Below are 22,465 nucleotides of genomic sequence, written 5' to 3'. Positions count from 1 at the left end.
TGTTTACCTTAAAAAAAATTTACTTTATTTTTTTACGGAAAAATTATGTTCTTACCTGTTAATTTTCTTTCCTTTAGTCACAGCAGATGAATCCAGAGACTAGTGGGATTACGTCCATCAACCAGCAGGTGGAGATAGAGAGAACTGAGTTGTCCTCAGCCTTCTTGGATGCACAGCCTCCTAGCCAACCAGCATAGGTCATCTCAGAGCATCCAAAAACAAAACTCAACCATAAGAAACTCCTTTCCCACACACATGAAACACAAAAAAACAATACTCAAAGAACCCAAAAGGCAACTCCAGCACAAAACAGTGCCAAACCACGTGCAGAGCCACTAATACTGAAACAGGGCGGGGCTCTGGATTCATCTGCTGTGACTAAAGGAAAGAAAATTAGCAGGTAAGAACATAATTTTTCCTTCCTTGTCATCAACAGCAGATGAATCCAGAGACTAGTGGGATGTAGCAAAGCAGTCCTAACGTAGGGAGGGAAACAAACATCACCGCAACACTGCCAACCTACCGACGGTCATGGCAAAAGTAACTCCACACCCAGACCATCACTGTGTATATACAGAGAACAACCAAGAAATGTAGAAAACCACCCCTCCAATGCCCGATCTGCAGCAGAAGATCAAGGAAAGGAAAGAATGAAGAAACCCCACAAGCAGTCAGGGGTTAAGCTCAGAATACATGTAAGCAGGCGCAAACAGGAGCTAATAGCACAATGCTGAGGAAACCACAGCTGCTGAGACCCACTATGAACAGAACGAGTGTAGAGTACCAAACTCGGGTGACACTTAAGGACTCCCAAACAACTATGGATGAATGAATCCGCTATGCCCGCAAGGCCCCAAGTCCACCGGAAAGCCATGACATTCATGAAAAAGCTCACTATAATAGACCCCCGTCCCCTTGCAAGGGTGTAGGGCATGGAGTGTGGAAACACAAAGAGAGAAGGGTCACAACCCAAAGTATAGCTACCTCAAAGTAGTAAACCAAGAGCTCTCCGAAAAGAGTCAAGCTGTGGAACCATGAAAGAAGAAATCCTCACCAAAGAGAGGAAAGGACTCACACACCCACACATAGAAAGCTACAGAAGAGGCATGGATAAAGCCAGGCTCCCCCCTCTAGCAGCTGAGGCCCACCGAAGGGCACCAAGTCAGACTCCAGAAATCACAAAGAAAGCCAGAGGGACATAGGGGAACTAAATCAACAGAAACGTAAATAGTCGAAACCACTACAGGTCCAAGGAGAGCCGTACAGACTAACTAGATCATATGCATCGTGAGAGTATAGAATTAAGTCCACCTATCTGGGCTATGCTGCAAAAAAACAGCTCAGCAAGGAAGGGACCACATGCAGACAGAGAAACCTCGCTCATCAGAGGTAACCAACAAGTGAGACAAACTAGAGGTAAAGAGAAAGTCCGGAAGAACCGCCCTCACCACAGAATGGGCTACAGAAAACAAGATAAGAGAAACAGGTAAGCGGATACCAAGGTCAACCGACCCAAACCCCAGCAAAAAGGGAGAGTCAGCTAGACCCAGCTAGCCTCATGGACCAGAAATCCATAAAATGAAGAAAGAAAGATGAGTCCACCAGGAAGGCGTGGAAAGAATAAAGGGAGGCCACCCGCTGTAGAAGAGTGAACAAGATCAATCTTGTCCCCTGCAGTGGCCGTCGGCACCCATGCAGGCCATTCCCATGTTGATTGCAACAACCCCACAGATGATGCCCAAAGCGACAGTGATGGCAGCGAGAGAGACAGAGAACGTAGTCGGACCCAAGCAATACGCTAGACCACCTGAGAGTGCCCACACCAAAGAGCCATCACAAAACTCATAGAGGAGCATGCTGTCCACCTCAGGGCAGGCCACAAGGGCAAGCCTCAAGCAATAATGAAGAAAATTCAAGTAAAACGCATGAACCCATATTTAATTTGAGGAATAAATTTGATAAACAGAGTATAATGGCAAACCAGACTAGTAGGGTAAGACAGTAAGAAGATCCCCAAGATAGATCGAAACAAATAGCTACAGCCACTGAATGGAGCAACATCCAGAGCGACCGCCTCCCCGAACAACTGTGTCTAGGGCGTGCAAGACAGGAGAAGCCAAATCTTACATGCACCCCTCATAACAGATATCCTAGCGCCAGCCGGCACAGCAGGAATCCTTAAAACGGAATACAGGAGACAAAAAGAGAATCCCCTTCTTACCCCAAAAGAACAACACAGGAGACTCATCCGCAAGAGAAACCCCTTTGCATCAGAAAAGGGAGAAAGGAGGTACCATACCTAGTGTGGCACATGAGACTCTACCCATAGGAAAAGGAGGAACGGGAAAGTGGTTTCCAGACAGTGGGCTAAAAAGTGCACTGCTCGCCACTAAGTCCCCGTTGCACCACATGTGCACCAGGGTAGATAATCACCAAGGTAAAATTATGTTCTCACCTGTTAATTTTCTTTCCTTTAGAAGCAGCAGATGAATCCAGAGACAAGTGGGAATAGCTCACATCGACCAGCAGGTGGAGATAGAGAAACTGATTAACAGTTGGCTTTATAGCCTGGTATTCCTCCTGTCCATTCAGTTATGCTCCTTGCCCAAGCATCCCGAGATAGGATAATGAGCATCAAAAAAACTTCTTTCCAGTAGCGAATGCTTAAACCATAAATTCACAAATCTAACAACCAACAAGAACCGAACTGAAAATGCCACATAAGACACAGACAGATAGCCACAGAAGGGGTGGGGCTCTGGATTCATCTGCTGCTTCTAAAGGAAAGAAAATTAACAGGTGAGAACATAATTTTACCTTCCTTAGCAAAGCAGCAGATGAATCCAGAGACAAGTGGGATGTAGCAAAGCAAACCTTAATCCGGGTGGGAAGCAAACGCCGCCTCCGCAACAACCGAAGCCCAAAATGCCACTATTGCAGGCGCCCCCACATCCAAGCAGCAATGCGTAGAGAAAGCACGTTCGGTAGACCAAATAGTCGTGAGACAAATCTCCCCCAAGATAAAAACCTCCGGGCCGAGCTGAAGAGGTAGACCTTGCTCCAGCGGAATGGACATGCAGATCTTTCGCCAACCGCTTCCCTGCCAGCCAGCAGGCATAAAGAATGTCCTTCTGTACCCATAGCGTGATGGAGGCTGCGGATGTCGCCATACATTGAAGGCGTCCCTGGAATACTACAAAAAAGGAGAAATAGATAGCTAAAAGTTATCAGAAACCGAGCCCTCGGAGAAAGCTACTTACTGATCAAAAAATGCAGTGAAGAATAACACTGCTCCCCAGGTTACCTCCTAGGAAGTGGGAAGGAAAACTAAGTGTGACAGAAAGAAAGGATGACTCCCCTACAGAAGGAATAGTGGTACCATCCGAACTGACACCCTATATAACGGAAATCAGAAATAGGAATCCCCGCCGAAAACAGCCTGCACCCAAAAAGAAAACTGCAGAGCTGAAACCATGGCTACGAGAAGCAACATGAGCAACGGCACAGCCCCTCGGCGAGCCAAAAGACCAGGATGAAATGAAGCTGACATTACGCGATGAGCAAAATACCGAGCCCACGTAACAAGCTTACGTAACAAGCCAAGCCTGGCCCTAGAAGTAAAAGGAAATTACACGCTAAGCGCTCGGCCATACACTCGTGCCCAAAAAGGAATTCTGGCGTGGTGCAGACGCTAAGAAGTACCCCAGAAAGGAAAAACATCCAAACGGAAGCAGAAGCCACAGGAGAAGACTTCCTTAACACCTGGACTAAAGAAGAAAAAATCTGCTTTTCACCACTTTTACACGTCAGTCACGACCTCTCCAAAAAGCAAGGTCGTAAAACTAAGGAGGTACATAAAAAATTCCAGGATATCGGACCCTAGGCGAGCCAAGCCCGAGATACCAGGAACTTCGTCATCCGGCTGGCGAGAAACCCATCAATACCGTAAGGAAGGACGGCGCCGCCAAGCCAGAGCTTCCGCAAATACAGTGCTCGGAAAGTGAGCTCGAGATGTCAGAACCAAGCTGACATCAGCCAGCGGAAAACACTGAAAAGGAGAATGCAGAGGCGAAAAAGTCTCCACACAGCAACCCCCTCTAACGCACACTTCCTAGGCCCGCTGAGAAAGCTAGGAAGTCTAGAATTGAGAGACGAGCCATGAGGACAGGCTCAGGAGATCTCATGTTTATAAAAAGAGTTAGAACGCCCGAGCCACAATTCTCAATATCCAGGCTGCAGAAAATGAAACAGACGATAAATGTGCCATGCTGAGAGTCCGTGAAGATCAAGTCTGTCTAAACTCATATCCTGATCCATAAAAGGATTTACCAACAGAAGATGAAGATGAGCGTACACCCAGTGAAGCAGAATAACTTCACCTTCCAACCGAAAACAACACCTACTGCCCAAGCTGTAGAGAAACACTCCCATCCTCATACTGACCAAAAGGAACCTCAGTGGCATTCCAGAAGAATAATTAGCAGCTCCAGACAGGCAGCCTGACCATGCTCAAGAGCAGAAGAATGTCCAAGGACAGAGGTGCCCCTGAAGACCAGACATCAGGATCTGAGGAAGGAAGCCAGCGAGCCCCCCCCAAACCGACCGCCTAGAAAGGTCAGTGGACATGAGCAAGTCCAGTAAAGACCGAGTCATGTCTCGAAAAGAGAAATCACACTGAGCCATCAAATCACTCATAGCGGTGCATTAGGATCATACTAATAAATGTAGTCCTGAGATACTGGGAACCACTGACACTAAAACGACAGCTGAAGCAGCCGAAGGGAAAGCGAGCCGAAGCTCCTAGTGAGTCAGTAATCTGGATGTATCTCCTGGCAGCGCAACAATTGTCAAACGTTCACAGATTCTAAAATGCCTGTGAATTTCAGGGTATGCGCCAAATCCAAAAGCGCCACTCCAAGGGAGGCAGGCCAACCTAGTGCCGAGTCCAAGTCCAACGAGACTATGAAGATCCTCTTCCATGATGCGAGCAGAAATGTGTGACCCCGAGAACTAAGCCACAGAATGGGATGCAGCCTGCTAATCTCATGGCCTTATGTGTGGCAAAGGCACTTCTTTATATAATTGGTATGCATCAAATGGTTTTTGTTGCTCAGAGGCACTCTTCCAATAATACTAGATAGGCTTTTCACATGTTATATCTAACAAAGGACTTACATGACCCGTCCTTCTCTGTGTCCTTAGATGCAGAGAAGGCTCTTGATCGGTTAGAATGGGCCTGCCCAATGCCCCAGTCTTGGCCCCCCATACATTCAGTGGTACCCCAAGAACTACAAGCACCGTCCTGAAGACCACAACCCCGTGCAAGGAAAACAGCAAACAGAGAGACTCCAAGAATTAACTGGAACCTGAGGAGAATGCAAAAGGAACCAACCTCACCTCTCCCTGATCCGATAGCATAGTGACTACTCCCTCAAGTGAAAGCTGTATGAGGCCATGGGAGAAGTCAAGACCCCTTCAGAATGAAGCGCAAGAGGCCAGTAAACAGCAGTACGATCACTGCAGGATCAGGAAGAAGAAATTAAATTCTCTTAGAAAAATATTCAAGGTTCGTAAAGTAACCCATGAAAACAGGATTAACTCTATGCAACGGGAGCGACAAGCCAGATGCCCATAGAGGGAATACGCAAGAGATGCAATCAAGATGCTGCATCTACCGCCCTCAGAACAACCATAGCAATTTAACAGGAATTAGACAAATGCGTTGTAACCTGCCCATATGACCGAATCCTGTCCGTGAGACAGCTGAAAGAGCTGCCAGCGGGCGTGTAGTTTAAAGTGGCCCAGGGAAGGCCAACGATGGGACACCCTGGACGTAGTCCTAGGAACGCTCTACAGAAAAAGAGAGGTATGCTCGAAGGAAATCGGAAATGGCGTCCCCAGACACAGTCAGGGTAGTATCAATGTAAAAAATTACACAGTGTCACCCATGGGAGACTTCGAGAGATAGTCAAAGCGAAAAATCTGGACACTCTCCTGCGCCTGAACCCAACACAGTGTGACACGGCTTCATCCAACTCAGTACGGAGGGCAGCCGAAATCGGGAGAAGTATAGAGTCAAACCGCAAGCAAACGGGGCTGCAGAGAGTCCCCTAGGGTATAACGCAAGCGCGGCAAAACTTCGTAAGGTGTTGAACATATTCCAATTCCATATAAATGGATTTAACAGCTTTTTCTGGTTAATTAACAAGTCCCGATGCACCTGAAGCTGCAATGGGAACTGAACTCATGCCCTCAGGGAGACGAGGCAGCTGCTCTAACCGGAAAAGCCACAACTCAGATTTAAAGCAGTGTCATAGCACGCTTGGTATTAGTAGCTCTCATATGGTGGTGAACAGACTATGGCTGTGCTAGAGTTGTCTTTCTGTGGTTGCAATTACAGCAGTTTACATATTATATACAGTTATGTATTTTGTACCTGGGGCAATGGAGACTTGCCCAGAGTCAAAGGAAGCTGCAGCTAGCATTGAACTTGGCTCCTATGGCTCTCAGGTTGCTGTACTAACCATTAGGCTATGAGCCTGTTCTACAAATCAGAGCCCCCACCCTGGGCCCCCCCAAAAAAAACATGCAGGCCGGTAAAACCGCCCGCAACTACCGCCGCAGCGTAGCGACGGATGAGCCCAACTCAGCCGGCTCCCAGAGAACTACTGAACGCCGCGGCGCCCTCCCCCCCCCAGTGCAGGAGCGTCAGTCATTGCTCAGAAAAGACCACGGCTCTCAGTCGAAGAAGCAAACACCGCCGCGGCAAGCGGAAAACTGAAGCCACCATGTGACTTGCTCCACCGGCCAGACAACAACATTCGCCCGTTTTGCCGGCCTCTTGCAACTGGGAGGGAAACCCCGAGAGCCAAGGAAGGCGAAGAGAGAAACCACAAAAAAACCGCCGAAACAGACCACGAGAACGCCTCAGCGCGTCTGCCAGCATCGGAGCACCCATGTGATCTAACAGTCCATGGAAAAGGCCCGGGCTTTCAACCCTTTAGAACCCTGACCACAGCCGCGGCCCCTGCCGATCGACGGGTAGCCTCAGCAAACCATGGTGTATATGCGAGGGCACTCCCCCCCCCCGCCCACACAGGAAACCACCATGCGTCTCCGGTGCGCGGGAAGGCAGCAGCTACTCCAACTGAGCCCAACGCAGGGGTTCAGTGCACTCAAACATAGGCAAAAAACCAAGAGATGAGCCGCACCAACGAACCACTCACCAAAGCTCAGCGGCTGTAAATAAAGGAGACAACCAACAACCAGAAATTATACCCTGCCATTGCCATACTCACAACCCAGCAGACAAGGTTGCCAGACCTCGGCAGGAACAGCTTGAGCACCCCTGAGAGTACTGAAGCATGGAAAGCCACCGCAGTCTCTTTTCTTGTGTTTTTTTTTTTTTTTTTTTTTTTTTTTTTAAGGAAAGAAGAAAAAACGAGAGACCCAGATAGACCCTCTATCAGAGGAGGGAGGGTGAGGCAGGGACAAGGGAGGGCCCAAGTGTAACCTCTAAAGCCGGCACCGTACAGCCGGACACCCCTGTCTCACTGAAGAGAAAAAATCTCAACAGGAGAAATAGAATCAATTGTGAGTTCACTGAAGAGAAACCTCAACAGGAGAATTCGAAATTCCAGCCACAGCCAGAATCCAGGAGCTATTGGAATAGCTCCAACCCCTGCTGGGAGATAGAGCAAACTGAATGGACAGGAGGAATACCAGGCTATAAAGCCAACTGTTAATCAGTTTCTCTATCTCCACCTGCTGGTCGATGTGAGCTATTCCCACTTGTCTCTGGATTCATCTGCTGCTTTGCTAAGGAATGGCCGCTGAAGAACTGGCTAGGAGACAAACCAGCCATAAACTGCAGCCGTTCGAGCCCCAGGCACACAAACAGAGAAATAAGTCAGCCAGAAAGAAACAACCGCAAGCGCAGGAAAAAGAGAAGGCTAGACACAACCAAAGCACCAAACCCCAAGGGAAGGAGAGAAAGGAGATACCGAGATAATAACCAAACCTAACCAAACCCCAAGAGGTGAAAAAATGCTGGACTATCATGCATGAACATGCCACTAGCCAGAATCAAAGAAAGACAGAGGCCTGTGACAACGCAAGAGAAGAGAATCAATCTCGGTGTCCTCTATAGGGGAACAATGACCTCTAGAAAACTGCCAAAGGACAGGAGGGAAAATCTTATTTCATTTGGGGTGTTCTGATAGAACACCCCAAAGCCTAGCGGCGCCCGCCAAAGGAAGTTGAAATCGTTAGGGCAACATGCAAATGAGGCATAGAGTCGTATGAGGGTACACTGAAACAGGTACCTTCAATGTCCCCTCTCCCATGATGACAAGGTCTGGTCCCGTCACGGAGTCACCCCTCCTGTGCCAGGCGGCCAGATCAACCGCCCATTCAGTTAGGCGACTTCGGTATACTGGCATGTCTACAGCTGGAGGCCGTGATATAGCTGTGCCAAGCTGATAGGATAGCCTGAAAAGGCTCTAGAACCTAAAAATCCATATAGGAGCCTCCAGAGAAAGGGTGAAATGCTGAAAATAGAGAACATGAAACCAGCACACAGGGACATCTTGTGCACCACCCCAAGACCCAAAGGAAAATAGGCTGGAAACATAAAGAAGAAGCCCATAGGCAAATGAAAGACACCATCAATCATGTGAAAAAGACTAAAGTGGAGAGTATACAGCAAGGCGCCGAGAGCCATAGATATGAAATGCGAGCTCACACAACGTAAAATAGAATCTAAGCGGGCGCAACTGCAGAAACAGAACCTCAGCGTGCCCCAAATAAATGTTGACAAAGGCTTCCACCAAAGTCCCCAAGGACTACGCGACTGAAAGAAAAGAGGAAAAAACATAGGACTCCCCTAACAGTGCCACAAGCAACAAACACCAAAGGGAAGGCCCAACCCTTAGCATAGGCACAAGCAGCCTCGCCTGCGTCAAGCGACAAGTGTTGCGCCAATAAGAGGAAGCCACATACCCCGCACTTGAACAAGGCAGCCCTGCCAACAACCGCAAGGACAGTGAAATAGCTATGTCCCCAGAAGCAACCAATGATGCGCTAGGTAGAAAGCCCTGAAATATAGCAACCACAGGTGGAAACCGGCCCATTGACTGTGTTAAAAGAAAAAGGCAAACCAGCAAACCGAGCACTGCAACGCATTCAGCGGAAAGACACGGCACCGCAGTCCCGGGTACCATAACCTACACCAAATGGCGCCCCTACGCCAGGACAACTCGGCCACTTACTGCCATCAGCCCGCTTCAACCGCCAAAACCAAAAGAAAGCGGGCCAACCAAGGCCAGACCAGGCAAAGGTCTTCCTATAAGACCGGCATTATAGCAGGTCCCTGCCCATACTATGATACCCACATTACCATAAAAAATCAGCCACAGGCTCACACAGTGGAGCAGAGCAGCAAAAGGGCAGGACACGCAGGAGGCCATGCCCACAAAGAAATATCCCCAGCCACCGGTGAACCCACACACAGAGACTTGGAAATGGCACCTGACCTCCACAGGAGAAAGGAAATATATCACCCTCGCTTTCAAAACAGTGAAGAATAATAAAAGTCAAAATCAAACTTCCATCCCGGTATAAAATACAGGGAGGGTATAAACAACGGAAGCAACTTCCCACCGAGGAAGAAAACCAGCTATATGACTGGAAAACTATGCGGCGTGTTCAGGGCACATAGGCACAACCGCAGCTGCAGCGCGCCGGAGACTAAATACTGGCAGAGAAGACTTGAAGACCATCGGCTCCCTAGAGCACCCGATCCAGCGTCCCCACTACTGCACATCGAGTACGCCAAGAAAGGCAAACTGCCACAGCAACCCGGTAGGAACATTATATCGAAAAGCAGCCTGAACACCTCAGTGAACAGCGGACCAAACGTGCTCCATGCGGCTGTTGCAGGCAAACCAAAATGGCTGCCAACGCTTGAGGGAAAAAGCGGCCGCCGCTCACCCGTGCGGGAAAAGTCCACATACCTCTCCCGCCGGAGCTCTCTATAGAGGAGCGAAGACAACCCATCTGAGCGCCTGAATTACGGCGGAGCTGGGCCAGACCGCTCAACCAAGCTCCTTGCCAGCACCTGCAGGAGCCCAAAACGCTACCGCACCAAAAACTGGACCCCGCAAAAGGAAAGAAACACTCACCCGACATCAACAATGAAGGGCAACCGTAAGGAGCAGGAACATATGCTGGCAGAAGCAAGGGAGCTCAAGCTCTTGAGGATGAAAACCGCTGTGGAAAGCCGGTACTCCTCACAAGTGACTTTGTGGTTGTTGGTTTTTTGTGGGGGGGTTTTTTTTTTTACGTGGGAAAGGAGAAGTAACCAAGTCACAATGGCAAATAGGGAAAGGGACCTGCGGTGAACAGGTGTATCCCAGAAGAGGGTGAGGCAGGGACCTGTGGGGGCCCAGGTGTAACCCCTAAAGCTGGCACCGCTCAGCCAGACACCCCTCATCTTCAAATATCCAGGCCTGGACTGAAATCCACAAGCAGAAGCCAGGAGCTGTGAAGAACACATCCATCAGCCTGCGGGAGATAGAGAATACTGGTTGGCCAGGAGGCTGTGCATCCAAGAAGGCTGAGGACAACTCAGTTCTCTCTATCTCCACCTGCTGGTTGATGGACGTAATCCCACTAGTCTCTGGATTCATCTGCTGTTGATGACAAGGAATATTTAATTTAATGAAGAAAGAGAAAATTTAGACAAAAATTATAATCTTAACTGTACTCCTTATTTCCTTTCAACCTTATTTATTTACAGTATACTGTATACTCAAATATAAACCGATCCAATTATAAATGGAGGTAACCTTTTCCCCTGAAAAAGGGGGAAGTTTCACTTGAATATAAACGGGAGAGGGGGCATTATATTCAATTGTTCTGCCTTGTACCCTCCCTCCTTCCCTTGCTGCCCAACTCTGCACCCAGCCTCCAATGCATACTGCAGGCCTCCCTTAAGCCCTGGTGGTCCAGCGGTGAGCCGGAACAGGAGTGATCCTTCCCATGTCCTGTCCCAGCCAACTGTTAACCATCCTGCCTCCCTCCAGTGGACCAGCCTTAAGCTTTTCATGTTAATACACCACTATCCTGATAATGGCAGGGAGGTGCAAATGTAGAACATGGGGTCTCCCAATTTCCTATACATCCACTAGCCATATAACTATGTGGATTAATTTAGGCCAGCAAAAAGGCTGTCCAAACTAACTGTGTAACAGATAGCAGCTGCTATCCTTAAAGCTAGTGGCATTTTCCACATGGATAGGAGTAGTGGACGTACAGAATAGATTTCAATGATGGGACTAGCATTTAAAGAAATTGCAATATTAATCTTGTTTTGTTTAACTTTACACAATGTAGATCAGTGGTTTCCAAGCTTACACATACTATTAATTTTATAATCCACCTATTAAACATTAAAAATTAATACCCACTGTATATGAGTCCAATACACTTTAATCTACAACTGCACAAGGACTGAGCTAAATTCCCAGTACCCATTCCTTTATAACATAACAAATTCACTTATATACCACAGTAAACCTCTCAGTTCAACACAGTTAACAACAATCAAGAGACTGTATAAGCACAGTGTATTATAATCACATTCAGAAGAATTTGCCAAATAAGTAGGTCTTTAGCATTTTTCTAAAGGAAAGATAGGAGTTGGAGTTTCTTATCAGGACAGAAAAGGGTTTATCCCATGATCCAGCTTGAAAAGATAAAATTCTATGGAAAAATCATTTGAATATGCAACCTTTTACAGTAGGAAATGTAAATCTAAACTGCCAAGAAAAACATTTTCTGTCAGTAAATTTAAAGTGATCAATAATATGTCTTGTAACAGGTACATACATCCTAACTTGAATAATATCCATGCTTCCACTGGAAGCCAATGTAGCTTCTGATAGAATTTAGTTATATGATCAAATTTTTTTTATGTGACTGCTTTTAGCCACCAGGTAGGTGACTGTTTCCAAGTATTTACACCCAAATGCATAACCTATATTTTACTAATTGTGGCACCAAAAATAATTTACCAGTATACAAAACACATGGACTTGGCTCCCCTGGTTTGATACTATATCTTCTGTTAGAGAAATACATGAACCTGAAGTGTCAGGTTTATAGCTATTTGACCCAAACAGCGTTGATTTTCAGAGGATAGTGGATGATCTGGCATATTCATTGAGAGTTTATAAAATAAAGACAAAAATGGTTTAAAAAATGCTGTGTAAAATCTGGGCTTAATGCTCAGGAAAGGCCCATGGTGGAATGTGTTAAGCTCCGAGTTTACCGTTCCTTATTAAAAGTCTCTCTCTCACAGGATGGACAGTTTATGGAAGGAGTATAGAAAGAGGGAAGATGCCATATGGAAGGGGGAGAAGGCAGACAGTGAAAGGAAGAGAGAGCAGACAGTGGATGCAAGAGAGAGACAAACACAGAGAAAGAGAGAGGATGGACAGTGGATGGAAGGGGCAGAGAGAGGGCAGATGCATAGATGGAAGAGAGAGGACAGGTGGTGAATGGAAAGAAGAGAGTGACGAGAAGATGATTAAAGTAGAAATGATAAAAAGGTAGAAAATTTTTTTTTGCTGATTTAGATTTAGAATTAAGTAGCTGTGACATCGCATTGACATCCGCGCATGCATGCGAACTCGGGGAAGGAGACATGCGGTTCATGTGGGGGTGGGGAAAAGGGCAGAGTAGGGCGGGACTGGGAGAGCAGAATGGGGTGGGGCCAGGTCTTTTTTTTTTTTTTTTAAGAAGAAGAATCTTATAAAAGACCTTTTCCACGTATAAAAAAATAAAGCTGCTTTTTTTCTGCATACAAAGTCATGATATAATGATCCAATTTCAAGGGCAAACAGTCTGTCAACTACACAAATGTTTAGACAATCTTTGTAAAGAAAATTCCCCAATGTGGACAGAAGTTGTGCTGGGCCTGCAATAACAGAGCTGCTCTTCTCTTGCACTGCGTGGTTTTCTCGACACTTGACTCTCTCATTGAACTGGAACTCAAAAGAGTGCTGTTCTATGATGTGTGTTTGGAAGTCCAAACAATACCACTGTTGTAAGAATTAAGTATTTCAATTTATATTTTGCAAGTGTACACACAATTAAAAAAATATTCAAAGACAAGGATCACAGTACAGAGAGACACATACTTGATAATCAAATTTCACTTGGATCATGATGTATCCATCAAGTCCAACAATTACACACAAGGCTGGCCCTGTAGAAGGATTTATGGTTCACTTAGCGGTATTATAAACACGTTACGTCTCTGTTAAGTGGTCTAGTACAGCCCAGTCATTAGGCGAGACTAGGTAGTCGCCTAGGGCAGTAGTTTCTCAAGGGCAGCAAAAGGTAACTGCAGCCAAAGCAAAATAATAGATCCCGACAGCCAGATAAACTCACAGAACCATCAGAACATACTTTAACCTGTATTTTTATATGTAGCCTTAGTCTCACCCAGCCCGCCACCTCCCCATGCAGCGCAGGGCTCCAGCCAGCTTGTCGGATCGGGAGGGCCACTCGCTAGACACCAGGGCTCACAAAAAGAAGATTGCATTTACGTGTGTATCGATCATTAGAGTCACTCACAGACTCGCAGATCGCACTCGAGCTTGGGTGTACGCCAGAGCTGGACAGATCCAGTAGGCCGGAAGATGGGCAACTCCGGGAGGGTTTCACTCACCCCACTCAATTCCTCACCCTCCTCCTGATGAAAAAAAAGGCAGCTTGGCCCGAGATATGAGTGAACCAAACTGGAACTTTATTTGAAGTTAATAAAGGAATAGTCTTTAAACTATTTACACTCTCTCAGTAAAAGGCAGACACACTGGTTCCCATCAATAAATTTCCCCCAGTCACTTCCAGTTCACTTTAGAATCCAATATTTACAGCTTACTCAATACAGGAGGCAGACACTTTGGTTTCATCAGAATATTTCACCCTGCCACTTCCAATTCCCTTCTACTATGCACTTTTTATACAATCTTGTCAATTCCCTCCCATATCCCTCTGTGAGTTTCCCTCGGTCTTGGGCAGGAGAAAAGCCAGGTATTATGCTCTGTATTCCCTTTATACACCTCTCCCTCACCCATCCCCCCCACCAGTCCCACTAGGGAAAAGAACCGCCTACTCTTCTCCACAGAATTCTGAAAAATCCACCACCACTGCTTTTACAGCAGAGGCATTTTTCATTGGGTCACATATAGGATGTCTGTGTGATGATCATGATGGCTGAGTTCATCAAAATCTTTATGGGGGAGATGCAAACTACAGCCTCCCTTGGGGTGAGAGAGGAGGTTACAAGCTAGGGCTGAGAGTTTATGGGAAGATAAGGCTGAAGGTTCCCCTAGGGCGCCCACCACCCTTGTGCCAGCTCTGATTCTGCCAATACCTCAATATTGTATTGTATTGACTTGGTTATTTATTGTTCGCCTTATACAAAGCCAATCACAGGTTAACACACAAGTTTCAACATACAAAATGTACAAACAGCAATATAAATCAAATAGAATACAAAACATATATATAAAAATATACCTTGTAAAATCTGAAAATACAGAGTACTTAATTATAGGATGAATTATTTAATTACATACTTGCATTCATTTATTTTTCTTGAACAGAGATGAGGTTGTTTTCAGAACATATGGACTCTAAATTAAACCATTACCTCTTTATAACTGTTTGTCATTTATCGTTGCTTTACGGTTCCAACAAAAGACGCCCTATACTTTTTCCTTTGTACTTGGCTATGGCATAAAACCTTACAATTTTTCTGCTTTACGTTTAATACAGTATCATTATCCAACCCAAATGCCAGCATGCTCCAGATTTCATCCACAATTGCTGCATCTGGTGCTCCTCTGAACTCTCACCGACTTTGGAGCGTGAATGACACAGGCATTACAACACATCCATCATCTCCGAGCTCCCAGCTTGAAAAGCCAGATCTGAGGCCAAGTAGTTTAGAGAAGCTATGTAATGTCACCGTGCCAATTATATTAAGGCAATGTACATACGCAAACAATGCAAGACACTACAGAAAGAACAGGAAGGGAGCTTGACAACAGCTTGGATCATGCGTTAAGACACGCAAAGGGCCTGTTCATTTCTGTGTGGTATCTTAATTGGAGTTCATTCCTGGGTCTCGGAAGATGTTAAGTCGAAGGCATCACAAGCAGTTTCTTAGTAAGGTTTTAGATCATCCCCATTGTGAACACCTTCAGATTAGTATCAGTAACTTAATACCTGGAAATTTCTGGAGATAAAGGACACAATCAACTGTTAAATGCTGTTTTAACTGCACTAATATAGTTGAGAGATCCTGAAAATAATGGATGCTGTGGGTTTTTTATTTTATTTTATTTTTTTAAGTAGTTGCAATTTGTCTGTTTGACTGAGCCCACAGAGCTGTCAGCTTGGGCAGGTTTTGGTAATAAATGTGTGTGTAGGAAGTGTGTGAACAGAATGAAGACTTGTCCCCGCTGTTTTCAGAGGGAAACTTTGGGGGGTCAAAGAGGATTTTGTTTCTTCATTTAGTGAAAAAAAATAATAAAAGAACCCCAACCCGAAAGCATGTCAGTATTAATTGGGCTCGGCTGCCTCCTAGTGATTATTCGATATGTGCCTGTTATGTGCAGAAGTGTAGCTAGGTGAAGTGCAAGGGGAGTGGCTGATCCCCCCCAAAAGATTTTTGAATAAAATAACACCTATGCAGATCAGCCCTTCAGCTTCTCACCGACGCCTGCTCCCTCTGACTTCAAAACCTGGCTATGCTTCTGGTTCTATGATGTTTCCACATGAACGCAAATGGCAAAGCTATTAGGAGAAAGTGTCATCTGTTCATACAAGATGACTATGCACTTTATTAGGGATATGTATTCACTGATTCGTTTTTGATAGTGAACATTGAAAATCTGAGTGCGTGCTGAACCAAATTACCCACACTATAAAAAGTAAAATTATTAGCCGGTATTCTTTACATTGACATATATGATATGACTATTGTCCTGCTGTCAATGTCTTTTCAATCTCAAAAGACTCCTTCTCATTATCCTTTTAGGGCGTCAGACATGCCAATTATTCGCCTCCATTTTGGCGATACAAACCTTTTTGGCTATGACTGTGGCTGTAGCTTCTTCATTCGCCCAGTTTATGTTAAAAAATTTTTTGTTGTTTTGTTTTTTATTATTTGTTATAAAGTGCTAATGCTTATACTCTATATTTTCATAAATATTTTAATACTTAAAGTGAAATAACTTATCTTAAAAAACGTTGTTGTCTTTAGTGTAATCGGATCAGGGACCTGTCAAATCGATATGTTTCGCCACAAAGGCTTTTTCAAGATTAAGTCCCCCTTTCTTTATAGATCTTGATAGATCAGAAACACTTTGGTATCGGGATGGTCAGATAAAAAAGAAAGGGGGACTTAATCTTGAAAAAGCCTTTGTGGCGAAACATATCGATTTGACAGGTCCCTGATCCGATTACACTAAAGACAACAACATTTTTTAAGATAAGTTATTTCACTTTAAGTATTAAAATATTTATGAAAATATAGAGTATAAGCATTAGCACTTTATAACAAATAATAAAAAACAAAACAACAAAAAATTTTTTAACATAAACTGGGCGAATGAAGAAGCCACAGCCACAGTCATAGCCAAAAAGGTTTGTATCGCCAAAATGGAGGCGAATAATTGGCATGTCTGACGCCCTAAAAGGATAATGAGAAGGAGTCTTTTGAGATTGAAAAGACATTGACAGCAGGACAATAGTCGAACCAAATTACCCAGCATTAACCCATGATTTAACATGTGTTAAGTTCCAACATGCATTATAAAGCAATGTGAGAGACAAGCTGAAGATATGTCTGTAATCAGTGGAAAAGCCCATATGAACTGAAAATGAATGGACAATTTGATCTGAGCACTTTCCTGCATATCAGCTAAGTCCTTTGGAAAAATGCAGTCGCCTAAAGCAGTAGATCGCAAAGGCAACGCGAGTTGATCGTGTTGCCTTTGTGATCTTGTTCTTCCTGTCTCCCCGAGCCAGGCCAGACGCACAAGCCTTCACCTCCAAAGTCAATTCTGACGTCGGAGAGAAAGTTCCGGGCCAGTCAATCGCTGCCTGACTGGCCTGGAACTTCCTCTCCAACGTCAGAATTGACTTCGGAGGTGAAGGCTTGTGAGTCCGGTGGTTGTACGCGCCAGGCCTGGCTCGAGGTAGCAGGGAGAAATCGGCGTGGTGGCTGGGGAGAGAGAAGGAATCAGGGAAGTGGAGAAATTGGTGCGATGGCTTGGGGGCTGGGAGCAGGGAGAGAGAGAAAGAAAGACAGGCAGGCAGTGGGAGAGAGAAAGAAAGACAGGAACAGAGAGAGAGAAAGAAAGGCAGGGGGGGAGAAAGAAAGACAGAAATAAAGAGGGGCAGGGAGAAAGAGAAAGAAAGGGGGGGGCAGAAAGAAAAAGGCAGAAAGAAGGAAATATTGGATTTACAGTCAGAAGGAAGTGCAACCAGAGACTCATAAAATCACCAGACAAAAAGGTAGGAAAAATGATTTTATTTTCAATTTAGTGATCAAAATGTGTCCATTTTGAGAATTTATATCTGCTGTCTTTGCACTATGGCCCCCTTTTACTAAACCGCGATAGTGGTTTATAACGTAGGGAGCCTATGAATGTCGGGAGCTGCGAGGGGCATTCAGCACAGCTCCCTGCGCTATGAACCACTATCGAGGTTTAGTAAAAGGGGAGGGGGTATATCTGTCTATTTTTGTATAGTTGTTACTGAGGTGACATTGCATATTTTAAAGTCATCTGCCTTGACCTCTGATAAAAACCCCAAATACAAATGATAATTAACATTTTCTCTGCGTACAGTATGCTTTGTGTTTTTTAAAATTTAATTATTGGTAGATCATTTTGACTTGGTCCTTTTAAAAGTAGCTCGCAAGCCAAAAAAGTGTGGGCACCCCTGGCCTAAAGGAACAATGATCTAGCTAGGAGTACATTCCTAACACTCTGAGGTACGAAACCTTCCCGAGGATGGTGAGAGGAGGTCTATAACTATCACCCAAGCACAGTTTGGCAAACAGGCACACAATTAACACCTTTAGCTGAATGTATATCCCAGAACTGCTGACCAGACAGACCATGCACCTCTAATATAATCTTTACTATCTCTTTGTAAATGGACATATAAGTACCTCCTAGCCTACAATTTTCAACATCCTAGGGCAGGGCCACCCAAGTCCGGTCCTCGATATCTATTGGCAGGCCAGGTTTTCAGGATATCCACACTGAATATGTATGAGAGAGATTTGAATACCAAGAAGGCAGTGCAGGCAAATCTCTCTCATGCATATTTATTATGGATATCCTGAAAACCTGGCTTGCCAGGAGATCTCGAGGACCGGACTTGGGCAGCCCTGTCCTAGGGAGATTGTTTTTCAGTAACACCAGATCAGACAGATTTCTGAAAATGCCTATGGTAGAGTACCCTGTCTCTGCTGGATTCTTTCTCCCTGGGGATAAGAATGTTGACTTTTCTTATATGATATCCCAAGTTAAAGAAGCACCTATAGCCATCCAGAGTGGCTTAGTGGTTAGAGCCACATCCTTAGCACCCTGAGGCTGTGCATTCAAACCCTATACTGCTCCCTTGCGACCCTGGGCAAGTCACTAATCCTCAGGCACAAAAGAGTGGAAAAGTCCAAGAAAGACTGGTGAACCCAAAATATTTCACACAATCCTTTATTTCTTCAATACACCATATATCGACTCGACACGTACATGTTTCGGCCTGAAAGGCCTGCCTCAGGAGTCTCACAAGTCTGTATATTAAGGTCAAAAAAATGCATCACATGACCAATATGTCATCACATGAATGCACGCTGTGCAAAAACGCCACCACTTCCAAACTGCATACGTGGTGGTGTTTTTGCACAGCATGTAGTCATGTGATGCGTTTTTTTTTACCTTAATACAGACTTGCGAGACTCCTGAGGCAGGCCTTTCAGGCCGAAACATGTATGTGTCGAGTCGATGTATGGTGTATTGAAGAAATAAAGGATTGTGTGAAATATTTTGGGTTCACCAGTCTTTCTTGGACTTTTCCACTCTTTGTGTCTGAGTGTTATGTTCGTGGATTTGACTCTCCTGTGCTACCTTATCAAGTCACTAATCCTCCAGTGACCCAGGTACATTAGATAGATTGTGAAGCCACCAGGACAAATAGAGAAAATGCTTGAAGTACCTGTATGTCAACCGCTTTGAGTGTGGTTGTAAAACTTCAAAAAGGTGGAATGCAAATCCCAATAACTTTCTCTTTATCTTTTTGGATGCAACTTTCCTAATTAGAAGCAAAAAGATGTTCTTAAATTGCACTACTGAGAGAATAAGTAGCAAACAACAGACGCTGCAGAAATCATCCTTCCTCAAAACATGGAGCTTCCAGATGGCCTGAATTTGTTGCCGGCACCATTACTCATGTGACATTATCTGACGTCATGTGCAATCAGTGCTAAAAGAGATGCAGAAATACCTGCACACTGAATAGTGTCATTTAAACTGAAACATAGCATACTGAATGCCAAAGCCACTTTTTTTTTTTTTTTTTAGCTATCTGCAATTAAAATTAAGATCTTGCAACCTATAATACAATAGGACAAAGTGGATTTTTTTTTCTACATTGCCTCAAGGGGTTGCACCAGTCTCGTATAGTGAAAGATTAGAGAAACTGGGCCTTTTCTCCCTCGAACAGAGGAGATTGAGAGGGGACATAATCGAAACATTCAAAGTACTGAAGGGAATAGACTTAGTAGATAAGGACAGGTTGTTCACCCTCTCCCAATATAGGTAGGGAGAACGAGAGGGCACTCTCTAAAATTGAAATGGGATAGATTCCGTACGAACGTAAGGAAGTTCTTCTTCACCCAGAGAGTGGTAGAAAACTGGAACACTCTTCCGGAGTCTATCAAAGGGGGAAAAACCCTCCAGGGATACAAGACAAAGTTAGACAAGTTCCTGCTGAACCGGAACGTACTCAGGTAGGGCTAGTCTCAGTTAGGGCGCTGGTCTTTGACCAGAGGGCTGTCGCGTGAGTGGACTGCTGGACAAGATGGACCTGACCCAGCAGCTGCTGGTCTGACCCAGCAGCGGCTGTTCTTATGTTCTTACTCCATCTAACCATTCTCCTCCTAGTACAAAGGTTTTTCTTCTCCTTCCACTCCAATGTCCTCCAACTGGAAGGCATTGATAAGCACTGCTTATCTACAGCCGTTTCCTCCTATAGTTAGAACAACATAAGACCAAGAGGTTTTGAAAGACTATAAAGCTCTGTTTGATTCTAACTATAGAGGGCAGCAGTCAACGGCAGAAGTGCCAGCAACAGGTAAATGTTATTCACTAATTCCTTCTGGCTAGAGTCTGCAGACAAGGAACTATAAGGGGATGAAAAGAACAAGATTGCAGTGGCCAGCAGAGGCGGCAGTTCTTGACTATGCTAACTCTTCTCCTTTTCAAAGGCTCTGATTAGCAAGAGGAAAAACTTCCTTTGCAGAATGACATGGAGACAAATTTTTCCCCATCCCCGCGGGAACTCATTTTCCCATCCCATCCCAGTGAGTTTTTTGCCTGTCCCTGCCCCATTCCTGCAAGCTCTGTCCTCATCTGCACAAACCTCAAACAGTTTAAAATCATAAGTGCTTGAGGTTTGTGCAGTTAAGGCTGAGCTTACAGGAATGGAGCAGGCATGGGGAAAGCAACAAAACTTGCAGGGATGGAATGGGGAAAATTGAGTTCTTGTGGGGACAGGGAAAAATTTGTCCCCATGTCATTCCCTAACAGCTAGGAAATGCTGCTATAAATAGTTGGAGGAGTTACATCACCAGGAAAACTGGATGCCAGGGAGAAAATTCTGGATGAAACAATGAAAAGTGAAAGGAAGTGAGATCACTGTAAGAAATAATATACTGGAAGCTGTAGTCACAGAAGATTTTGGGTGGCATCCTTTAGCAAATGGCAGTGGCTGACAGGGGAAGGACACAGATTGCTCAAAGAAACCAGGTGAGCTCAGAGGCTGTTAAAGAGGTGTCCCCCTGCTGTCAGGACAAACAAAAGTTCAAAATATGTCTTGAGGTGGTGACCCCCAGAAGCAGCTAGAAAGACGGAAGCCAAAGAACCTATCAAGGTAACAGAGGCCCAGGGGTTGATATGAAGGATACGAGCAGCAGTGACCCAGCTGAAGGGAGCAGGGAACCAAAAGAACATGGAACTAGGCAAATCACTACTGGGTATTGAGATCAACAAGTGTAAACTGCAGATGGGATTGTACAAAACTGATGTTAACCTATCTTACTTATGAACGGACTGACATGCTTATGCATTAGACCAGGGGTGTGCAATGAGGGCCGCAATCCAGTCAGGTTTTTAGGAGTTCCCCAATGAATAGGCATGAGATCCATTTGCATGCACTGCCTCCCATTATATGCAAATGGATCTCATACCTATACATTGGGGAACTCCTAAAAACCTGACTGGTTTGCGGCCCTCATTGCCCACCCCTGCATTAGACCCTGGTAAAAAAACAACAACAACAAAAGAAACCCCTGTACTGAACACTTGCTTCTTAAGTGCAGAAATAGAAAAGACCATGTGTGAACAACAGTTTGCAAGCATGCTCTTACAAGGTACAAGATATGCAAATAGATGAGGGAAAAAACATTCCTCTAAACAGCTTGCAAGTTTTTTGGGATTTTGTTTTGGTTTTTTTATAATATGCATTGTGTACAGCAGTCTATAAAAGAAAAATATACATACACCAAGCCAAATTGTTCTATTGTTTCAAACGTAGAAGACATTCCAAGAGAGGTAAGTTCCCCAGCAGTCTGAAGTTGCAAAATGGTACTTTTTTCAAAAAGATCTAAACTCATCTGAAATTGGAGTTTAATGTATAAATGGCAACAGCTCTACCTACCTGAACAACCGCTTCATCCAAACTACCTCAACTAAACATAGGAAAACCCACACTCCATTCACACACCTTCCTATCAAAGAAGTTAAACGAGAAAAACTGTATGATGGCCTCCTAGCCACAAAAGCAGCAAAACCAGACAACCAAATCTCCAACCTACTGACAACGACCCCAGACTAGAAAACATTCAGAAAAGAAATAAAGACACTACTGTTCAAGAAATTCCTGAAATCGACTTAATACTGCAAGCACCTTCCCATTTCCCCGAAGCATCCTGATCTACTCTTTACCTCCCTTGGAAATTGCCAGATATCGTCTTTTGTAATCCGCCTTGAACCGCAAGGTAATGGCGGAATAGAAATCGCTAATGTCATGTATTTGCGCAGCTAGGCGAATTAAGATGGCCAAGGGAGACAAAAGCCGAACAGCTCTGGGCATGAGG

At 44.9% G+C, this 22,465-nt stretch overlaps 1 protein-coding gene across 4 annotated transcripts in view; it reads right to left on the bottom strand.

Annotated features, from left to right (window-relative positions):
• Positions 1–22,465, bottom strand: part of ARHGAP6 (Rho GTPase activating protein 6) — an 825,592-nt gene that overhangs the window by 246,873 nt on the left and 556,254 nt on the right. The window lies entirely within an intron of this gene.

Source organism: Geotrypetes seraphini, chromosome 6 (assembly GCF_902459505.1).
Source record: "Geotrypetes seraphini chromosome 6, aGeoSer1.1, whole genome shotgun sequence".
Lineage (NCBI taxonomy): Eukaryota > Metazoa > Chordata > Amphibia > Gymnophiona > Dermophiidae > Geotrypetes > Geotrypetes seraphini.
The sequence above is the reverse complement of the archived record's forward strand: the minus strand, read 5'-3'. Positions and strand labels throughout refer to the sequence as shown.